Here is an 11,149-nt window from a genome sequence, read left to right as displayed (position 1 = left end):
TGTAAACCTAAGGATTAACTCTAATCCCAGTGTAGCACACAACCTCAACTTTTGCGACACTTTCAAGTTAACTCTAACTTGAATACTCACTATACCTATTACAATTGCTTCTAGATAAAGCTGAAAGGTACAATATAAAAACCTACTACAATTGAACTAAACTTAGAATAAACACAATGATGAAGCTGGTTCTTCTATCTTAGTTCATGTAGCTTCAGACGTGCACACTTGTATCTCGCATGTGTTGCTTGCAAATCAGACTTGATCTTTTTGCTCTCAAATATGCTTAACTCCTGCTTATGTGCAACCACCTGTAAAAGAGAACAATCGTTATATTTATAGAGTTAGTAATCAGAGTTTGATAAGAACTCGAATTGTGGATCCTTTGACAATTCGAGTCCAAGAACAACTCTAACTCCTAATCCATATTCTTGATCCGGATATAATTCTCTTTTCATAAGGAGACTTCAACTCCTTATCCTATATGCAATCTTTTTGATCAATTCAGAAGATATTGTTGCTGATCTTTGAGACTTATCTTTTTCACGCGTATGTCACATGTGTAAGCATATCAACACTGTGTCTCACATGATGGACCCGGTTCATGAATGAGTTTATTTTGTCAATCTTCAAAACTTCATCTGAACTTGGGCCAACACCATTACAGTTTCAATGTAAAATTCATGATTCAAAGCACGACCTCGTTCTAAACATGCTGAGATAAATATCGACAAGAAAAACTGGGAGGAAAACTAAAAATGAGAACATCTGATAGAAGAGAACATAATCCTCATTTTTTTCTCAACAAGACACACTTCATGAATCAATCCTTACATGCTTAAGGTCAAGGATATTCACCTGGAAGTAAAAAAGAAACAACAAATGAGGGTCAGCAGAGCAGCAGCAGAACTTGATACCAGCAACAACGCAACCCAGATTCAATGATTGAAACACTGAAAACCAGCTGTAAAATCCAATGAAACAGTGGTCCTTAACAACTTGAAACAGAAAACTCCTCCCAAATTAAATATTACTCGATATGAACTCTCAGAATAAACAAAAAATATGTCCAGACTAGAAAAATTCAGAAATCGGCTAAGAAAGGAAAAGAAGATTCAATGGAACAGTGAAAAAAACTCCCAGCCATTTCCCTTTTTCTGATTTTTTCTCACTTCAAGTCTCTTCGGTCTCCAAAGTATGCCTTACAAGGCAAGTTTAGGGTGCCTTTATAGGCAAGGGACTAGGGCAGCAGTAGATTTTAATTTTTTGCCCTTTGCCCCTTTTTGAATTTTCGTTTTAGCTCAGCCATCCCTAGTTTAAATGTCAGATTTTCATATTAGTCCCCCACCGCAGCTTCCTAGAAGCTTCCTATTCAGTTAAGAAGAGATTCCCTTACCTAGATTTCCCAAATTAACCCTGTAACCCTTGAAATTACCCCTGAACCAGAATGGGTCATGGGTCAACTTTAACCCAATGGTTCAGAGCCAAATGAATGACCCGGATGAACCCAAGGCCCAAACCAAAAAGGGGTCAGAAATCCAACCAAAAAAAGAAACATCTGAATGATTTCAAAACTCAGAATCCCAAGTAATGAATTTTCTTAAGCTAAATACTAAACTGAGATTAAAACTAAACTACCCATTTAAAAGAAATCTATCCTAAGTTAATTATCACGATTAAAAATAGAGCATATCGGTTTAAGACTTGCAAAGAAAACTGAAGAGATGAAACAGAAATAAATACACATACACATACAAAACAAACTATCCTAAAGGGGAAACTAGATTCAAAATTAACTTCAGCCAGGGTATGATCAAATTGGCGGAGAAAGAAGAAAAAGAAGAGGCGAGGCAGAAACACAAAAGCAAAAATAACAAACAAACAAAACGAATCAAAGAAAATACCTCAAAATCAAACCAAGAGTCGATCTGCCCAATTTTAAAAATGCTTCTTCAAATTTTGACCGGAATAGCCCTTAATCACGTGTTTTCATGTGAAAACACACGAATAAGGTCCATTACAGTCTCAAATCTTCTATAGACTCGTTGATTTGGGACTTTGAATTTTTCTAGGGTTTACCTTTAAAAACAGATTCGAGAGACCCGTTAAGATTCGAGGGTAAAGAAACAAAGACTAGGGTAGAGGAGGTCGAGGAAGCTTTGGGGTGTTATTTTGGTGGGGTTTGGGGTCAGAGCCGCCACCGGAGAAAGTTAGGGCGGCGCTAGGGTTTCCAAAATTTATGGCGTTCCGGTGGGATTTGGGAGAAACAGAGTGGGGATCTAGGATGGGGAGGTGGAGGGGGAGCGATGGTGTAAATTTCGTAGTGATTGGACGCCGGCCGCCGTCGTAGGCGATTTCCGGCGGGCGGCAGGCGGTGGTTCAGGGCGGTGCTAATGGGGGTTCTCTGGGGTGAGAGAGAGGGGAGGTAGGGGGGCATTTGGACACTTATATCTTAAGTGACCCTAGCTTCAGGGCCGTTGGATCAAAGATCTTCGACGGCTGGGATCGAATGGAGGGGGAAACAGGGTCGTTTAGTCTCAACGAGAGACGGGTCAGGCCAAAGGGGAAAATGGGCTGGGTCTTGGCCGGGTGTTGGGGCTGGACTTGGGCAGATTCAAGGTTTCATTTGGGCTTGGACATGGAGAAATTATTTGAGGCCCATGATCTGGTATAAAACCCCCTTTTCTTTCCTTTCCAATTTTCTAATTTCCCTTTTGTTTTCTTCTTTTGTTTTTCCTTTTTTTTTTCAAAATTGAACTAAAAATCTAAATTAATCCCTAGAGCCTAATTAACCTAAAAAAACACTAATTAAACCTAAATGATAATTTTCACAATTAGTTAAAAACAAATTAAAAGAAAAGCTACTCAAAATAAAAGTTAACATTAAAAGTGCAAATTAAACTTTTTTTTGGTTTTCCTTTTTATAAAATAACTTACTTACTAATTAATTCCTACAAATGCAAAGTTAAATCCTAAATGCAAAATGCAACCTATTTTTGTATTTTTCATCAATTAAACAAAAAATAAAAATGCACAGACAAACGCAAACAATTAGCAAAAATGCCATAAAAATCCACTCAATTTTGCAAAATGAAAGAAATCATTTTTTTTAATTTATGGGAGTAATTCATATAGGGCAAAAATCACGTGCTCATAGCTGCCCCTCATTGCTCGGAAACACGCAGAGTTTTTGGGCAAAGGTAAAGTGAGCGGATACGAGCGATTTTTGCCCGTTTGAATACTCTGTGGGAAGCATTTTAGAAAGAGTTGACCGCACCCTGCTTCTGAGGTTGCCTACATATCCTTGGCTATAAAGGAATCAGGTCAGTGTAGTTCGGGAAGGTTTGGTAGCTGGGAATACTATGAAGCTGTGATTTTACTGTTGCAGCTGCTGCTGCTACTGCTTACTGAACCCCTTATTACACCGTGTCAAAATAAAAAGAAGCTAGACTAGACTATGATCTATGCATTACAAAAATCCTATCTATATCTTCAAACTTGCTGTTGTGGTTCTTGTTGCCTTGTTGACTTGTATTCTCCCGGTGAAATCACTTTGTTGCCGCCTTGAATTGTAATCTGAGATGTTTTCCCTTTCTCCAGGTGGACGCCTGATTGCTGAACTTGAATTATGATCTGAGATGCCTTCCTTTTCTCCAGGTGGACGCCTGACTGCTGAACTTGAACTGTATTCCCGTGCTCTCCAGGTGGGCTCCTGATTGCTGAACTTGAGTGTATTCCCGTGCTCTCCAGGTGGGCGCCTGATTGCTGAATTTGAAATGTATTCCCGTGCTCTCCAGGTGGGCGCCTGATTGCTGAACTTGAATGTATTCCCGTGCTCTCCAGGTGGGCTCCTGACTGCTGAACTTGAACTGTATTCCCGTGCTCTCCAGGTGGGCGCCTGATTGCTGAACTTGAATGTATTCCCGTGCTCTCCAGGTGGACGCCTAATTGTTGAACTTGAATTGTACTTTTGAGATGTTTTCCTTTTCTCCAGGTGGTACGCCTGACTGTTGAACTTGAATAATATTCCCAGTGTCTCTACCAGGTGGGCTTCTGACTACTGACTTGAAATGTATTCCCTGCTACTCCAGGCGGGCTCCTGACTGCTGACTTGAAATGTATTCCCTGCTCTCCAGGCGGGACTCCTGATTGCTGACTTGAAATGTATTCCCTTGTTCTCCAGGCGGGCTCCTGAGTGCTGAACTTGAAATGTGCTCCCTTGTTCTCCAGGTGGGCGCCTGACTGCTGAACTTGAAATGTATTCCCGTGCTCTCCAGGTGGGCGTCTGACTGCTGAACTTGAAATGTATTCCCGTGCTCTCCAGGTGGGCGCCTGATTGCTAAACTTGAATTGTATTCCCGTGCTCTCCAGGTGGGCGCCTGATTGCTGAACCTGAATTGTATTCCCGTGCTTTCCAGGTGGGCGCCTGATTGCTGAACTTGAATGTATTCCCGTGCTCTCGAGGTGGGCTCCTGACTACTGAACTTGAACTGCTTCTCCTTGTTCTCCAAGTGGGTACCTGACTGCTGAACTTGAATGTATTCCCGTGCTCTCCAGGTGGGCGCCTGATTGCTGAACTTGAATGTATTCCCGTGCTCTCCAGGTGGGCACCTGACTGCTGAACTTGAATATATTCCCGTGCTCTCCAGGTGGGCGCCTGATTGCTGAACTTGAATGTATTCCCGTGCTCTCCAGGTGGGCACCTGACTGCTGAACTTGAATGTATTCCCGTGCTCTCCAGGTGGGCGCCTGATTGCTGAACTTGAAATGTATTCCCGTGCTCTCCAGGTGGGCGCCTGACTGCTGAACTTGAAATGTATTCCCGTGCTCTCCAGGTGGGCGCCTGACTGCTGAACTTGAAATGTATTCCCGTGCTCTCCAGGTGGGCGCCTTACTGCTGAACTTGAAATATATTCCCGTGCTCTCCAGGTGGGCGCCTGACTGCTGAACTTGAAATGTATTCCCGTGCTCTCCACGTAGGCGCCTGATTGCTGAATTTGAATGTATTCCCGTGCTCTCCAGGTGGGCGCCTGATTGCTGAACTTGAATGTATTCCCATGCTCTCTAGGTGGGCGCCTGACTGCTAAACTTGAACTGCTTCTCCCTGTTCTCCAAGTGGGTACCTGACTGCTGAACTTGAATGTATTCCCGTGCTCTCCAGGTGGGCGCCTGACTACTGAACTTGAATGTATTCCCGTGCTCTCCAGGTGGGCGCCTGATTGCTGAACATGAATGTATTCCCGAGCTCTCCAGGTGGGCGCCTGATTGCTGAACTTGAATGTATTCCCGTGCTCTCCAGGTAGGTGCCTGATTGCTGAACTTGAATGTATTCCCGTGCTCTCCAGGTGGGTACCTGATTTCAACACAAATAGACAAACAAAGAAAATGTTCTGCCCCAGTTTGGTAGCTGGGCACATAGGTGAGTGTTAAACTGAATTATTCTACCAACTATTACTATGAATTTGAAAGCTAGGTCCTATTATCCAGGGGGGTCCTGACAACACTTAATTAAACGACAATTATAAGTCTATGCTATATCTTCTAAAGGTATTACTTCCGCTAAATCCTGTTATCTAAGAGGGTCTTAAAACTACATCCTATTATCCGGGAGGGTCCTGAAAATCAAAATCAAGTCTTATCTTAAAAGTGACAATTTTTACGGCTGAATTATACTTCCCTACAACAGAACTCTTACGGCTGAATTATACTTCTCTACAACAGATATTACGCTAAATCTTGTTATCTAATGGAAATCTTAAAGCTAGGTCCGATTATTCAGAGGAGTCCTGAAAACTCCTAATTGAATCCTATCTTAAACATGTAAACTCTGAAGCCAACTTATACTCCTTTGGGTTATATTTATGCTAAATTATGCTACTCATGATTTTTTTGAAATTTAAACTAGGTCCCATTTTCCAGGAGGGTCCTAAAAATTTACGGTCAAACCTGTTTGGTGCTTGCCTTTCCTTACGGAGGGTTTATCCGAAACAAACGAAATTTTCTGCCTTTGTTTCAATCAAAGAAAGATCTTGTCAGTTTAAAAGTATGGTGGTTGGTTTGTGGCCTTGACTTTGAGGGAGATTGCTCCTTCACTTCCCATGATCACCTTGATTTCCACTCGAAGACCTTGCTTGTTTATTGACTACTCACTTTCTCTGTCACCCTTATCACGGGAAATACCTCTTCTCCATTCAGACCCAATATCCTCCATCTGTTGTATTGCTCATGAACTGACATTTACCAAACCTTTGTGTCTCACATGAATCTCGAAGCACGACACTTGCCACCCACTCATTGCGTATGCTGTTCTTTCTTGACTTAAACCACTGGCCTTGGCCTTGAGGTCTACTGCTCCCTCAATTGCCATGATAACTTTGATTTCTGCTTGGAAGACCTCGCTTGTCACTGGTTAACCACCTTTTGTCAATCTTACCACAGAAAATACCTTTGATCCGTTCACCTAACACCCTCCATCTATTGCATTGTCCATGAATTGATATGTACCAAACCTTTGTATTTCGCAAGGATCCCAAAGCATTTTGATTGTTACCAGCTCATTGCGCTTGTTATTCTTTCCTGACTTATGACACTTTGATGTGCTAGCCAGATCCCGTTTTGTGCAATTGGAAAGCTGGTGGCCAATATTGAAATCATTTCTCACTTGTTCTGACCAAACAGACTCAGGAAGAGGAAGTAAACAAGACAAAAGGAACAGAGTAAAGGACAATGGAAATAGATGATTCCTAACAAGAAAGCTACAAAGTAGAAACTTGTCAGATGTGGGTACTAACTCTAACGACCATGACATGCACTTGTGGCCTATTCTGTTAGGCAAGCCTGATGTTCAGCTCTTGTTGTACCTTTTCGCCGTGAAACTGGACTTCAATGCTCCGATTATCCAATCCAATTCATGATCCTTATTTGACTTGTATTGCCCGAAGGGTTTCCACCATCAAGTCTCTCTCATTTTGTCTCTCTCTCAACTCACCGTTGCCTTATGATGCCCGTGAAGGTTTTCACCAATAAGACTCTCTCATTTTTGATTTCTCTCAGCTTTCATCGCCTTACGGTGCCCGTGGGGGTTTTCACCATTAAGACTCTCTCATTTTTCATTTTCCTTGTTTGGGCCGGAGTGTTGCCCTTGATATGATTCACCTCTACTTGCTCGCCTTGGCATCTCTCGAAGACTGATCGGAAGGTCTTTATCTGGACCGTAATGTGGGCTTCTGGATAGGGTTAGAAAGAAAGGGTATCAAAAAGGCTTAAAACAATTCGAATGGGTTCAAAATTACAACTTTCGGAATCAAATCTCTTACACAACCACAACTTCTACCCCAGTTTCTTTGCCTGGGACTTTTGGATTTTTATTTTGATGGGAGCGAACCGTGAGGCTGCCTACGTATCCTTAAAAGGAATCAGGTCGAACATAGTTCATGTCATAGAAATTACTTTGTTGTTGTGATTTTCTTCTTTTTCTTTTCTTTCTCCTCTTTTCTTCTTCCTCTTTTTTTTTCATTTTCATTTTTCTTTTCTCTCTTTTCATTCTTTTTCTTTCTCTTTTTCCTTTACTTATATTTCACGCTTCCGTTTCTGATCTTTGCTACTGATTCCAAAAAAGGGGTATGAAAGGAAATAAATAAGGCTCAAAGGGGGTAACAAAGGATAAAGTGTTTAGATAGCAGAACAAAATGCCTTCGGCATTCCTATCTTCAAAACATGCCAAGCACAAACAACACATTTAAACAAACCACAGAAATGTTCGTATCATCTTTTGATTGTACCAGACTTGATAACCATATCCACACATTCACCTTTTGTCAATTTTAAGTGCCGTTGGACAACACTCTTCGTTACCACGAACGGCCCCTGCCAATTTGGGGCAAACCTGTCTTTAGCTTCAAACCAATGCAGCATGATGTATTTCAATAGTGTTACTTTATGTTCTATTTGTCCCAATTTCTCATGGTTTGGGCTTCAAATGATCTCAAATTGTTCTTATTTCCCTCAAATGTCCCTATCATCTTCAAAATTGTTTCATTGCTTCATGACTAAAATGACTTTTTAAGACCAGGCCGAGAATTACGCGTGCATGTCATGTCACTAGAGTCGACAGGAAAAGGACTATAAAAGGAAAAGAAAACTAACAAAAATGACTAGAAATAACAGAAAACAGAAAATTGCATTAGACAGATGGTGAAAGGGTTCGAACAAGCAAACTGAACTGGGGTTACAACCTTGGAACAAACCTAGACAACACCAAACGAGCTACTACGACTAAACAAAGTAGGCACAATAAAAGGATAGAAGGATTTGAGCCACAAGACAATATCCGGATTACAACCCTGAAATAACTCGGACAACAGAAATGACAACAAAATAAACCACCAAGACTCCTTCCCGGCTAGCCATGAAAGGAGCGTCTTTCCAGTTACCAAGCTCGGCATCTTAGCCACTGAGTTCCGCATCAATATTTCCAAGACCATTACCAACTTCAATACTATCCACTTTAGTCAACACGTTCCCAAGAGGATTCGCATACTCCCTGTCACTGTCATTGATTACAATTATCCCTTCTTGAATCATTCTTTCTATTTCCCTTTTCAAAGAGCGACAGCCTTTAAGGCCATGCCCTTGGACATTAGAGTGGTACATGCATCGCACAGCGGGATCAAAGCCTTTTGCATATGGGTCTGGAGTATAGCCGAAGAGCAGCTCAATCAGGCCAGAATGTTTTAACTTCTCAAATAAGTTTGTGTAGGATTCTCCGATGGGCGTGAAATTATCTTTTTGCCTTTGTTTCCCTCCATGCCTCAGTTTTCTAGGATTGTTGGATGCTTGAAACTGCTGTGAAGGCACACGAAAATTTTGGGATGCTGGTGCTCGCCCTAGGGAGTGACCTAGTGGTTGGACAGATGGCCGGATGTTGTTCGGCGGATAATACTGGGGTGGCTTATGTGGAGTTTGGGGATGTTCACGGGGTCAGTATTGAGGCTGAAAGTGTTTAGCAAGAACGACCACTAGACTCTGTCGTCGGCGGGGCTCAGCAACACCTTTTCTATCAATGGGAGGGCTATCCCGAGCAACTTGTTCGTTCCATCTGAGCCAAAAATCCTTAAAACATTTCTTGGGTTTCTTTTCCATCTGAGATAGGGAGGAGTGGTCTGGGACAATGTCTATATTGCACTAAAAGCGTCGCACAAAATCTTGAGCCATGTCGCCTAATGTATGCCACTTCCCGACATCTTGACGATTATGCCATTCCAAAGCTGCCCCAATCAAGCTCTTACAGAAATATGCCATCAACAAGTCATCTTTCTCTCCAACACTTCTCATTTCACTACAATAGACCCTCAGGTGGGCTACCGGATCTCCACCCCCATCATACAAGTTAAACTTTGGCACTTTAAACCCCGCAGGCAGGCGAACGTCAGGAAACGTACACAATTCTTTGCAAGACGTGTTAACCTAGTCTCCCATCCCTTGCATGTTCTTTAAGGATTGTTCTGTGCTTTTCAGCTTCATGGATATCTCATCTTGCCCTACTTTTCCTGTAACCTTTTCATTTTCAGCATGAAGCTCATCCTGAGGGCTCTTCTTGTATGAATCAAGAACCTTGTGGGCGACCTTTGAGGGGTAATATTGAGCATCACAAGCTTTGAGTGGGTATTCATTATTGGGGGTAGTGGATATGACAGGAGGGCAATTTTGGGAAGAGGTAATTGGAGGAAGAGTGATGGAGATACTTGGGTGGTTGGGAAGTGCCAAAGCTTGGATTAAGGTAGCATCTAAGAAGCCAAGTGGTGGCGGGGGTGGTGCCTTCCCATTCATCCAGGCCTGATACATGTCCGCCATGTGTTGTCTTAACATCCTCACCTCTTCAACCAACCTATTGTCCTGTTCAAACAATTGCTTTTGGGCATCCGTATCAACCAACTCAGTTCTGTTGTTGTCTGCCATTGCTTTTTGACTTTATGTTGTAGAGAAGAGTTATCACTTCAAAAACCACAAACCAACCACCCTTTTGCTATGGGTATAACAAAATGAAGCCATCACGTCAGCGTTAGGGCATTTAACATAAGATAATCTCACTTTACGTGCAATGCACCTAGCCACAGTTATCGGTTCTAAAATGACTTCGAGGGTACAAAGGTCAGTTGGCATCATCCCAATTTGTTCATTTCAACCTCTCTTTTCTTGTACTTCTTGACTTGCTTATTTTCCTTCCTTTTTTTCTTTCTGATTATCACTCTTTTTCTTCCCTCTCATTTCTCACATCCCATGATTTCATCTTTTTTTCTTCTTCTTTTTTTCTTTTCTTTTTTTCTTTTGCTTTTTTTTCTTTTTTTTCTCTTAATAAAAAAAAGTGCTTCGATCGAACCATATGTAGGTTGCCTATGTATCATGACGCCGCATGAATCAGATCTTTGCGTAGTTCTGGCAGATTGGGAATAAAGGAAACAAACTGACGTTCTCTTTTTTTCTATTTCTTTTTCTTTTCTTTTTACCTTAATGACTACTATGATAAGAAAAGAGAAATAAAAGAACCAAATCTTTTTTTTGAATTTTCTAGACTCAATGTTCTATAACCTTATCCTAAACTCAAGCTTAACGAACATATTTTTTTTTTAAACAAACACTCTATGGGAAATTATTAAGGAAAAATCCTACAAGAGAAAAAATATTTTTTGGTTCTTCTTTTTCTTTTTCTGACATGAAGTCCAAACAATAAGCCAAAGAAAAATATTTCGAATTTTTATTTGATATCCTTGAAGAAAGACTTCGAAACGAGAAAAACAAATTTTGTTTTTTTGGAGTTCGGCTTTTGATTACCTAAGAAAGAAACTTTAAAGATAAAGATAAAGTATTTTTTTTTTCTTCTATGCACCATGTCCTAAAGTTCTTGGGAAAATAAAATAATATTTTTTTTTCATTTTTCAATAATTTTCCAAAAAACAACCTCAAAAGAAAATCTTTTTTTTTTTTTGGATTTTTGAGATTAAAACCTTGAAGAAAACTTTTAAAAAGGTCCTAAAAGAAAATTCTCTCTTTTTTTTTTGAATTTTTAGTCTTAATATACTAAAGAAAATATAAAAGCAATTTTTATTTTGATATTAATTGCCTAAAGGAAAAACCACCCCAAAGGAATTTT

The sequence above is a fragment of the Nicotiana attenuata genome, unplaced genomic scaffold, assembly GCF_001879085.1.
Source record: "Nicotiana attenuata strain UT unplaced genomic scaffold, NIATTr2, whole genome shotgun sequence".
In the NCBI taxonomy this organism is placed as follows: Eukaryota; Viridiplantae; Streptophyta; class Magnoliopsida; order Solanales; family Solanaceae; genus Nicotiana; species Nicotiana attenuata.
This window is presented reverse-complemented; position numbering follows the sequence as displayed.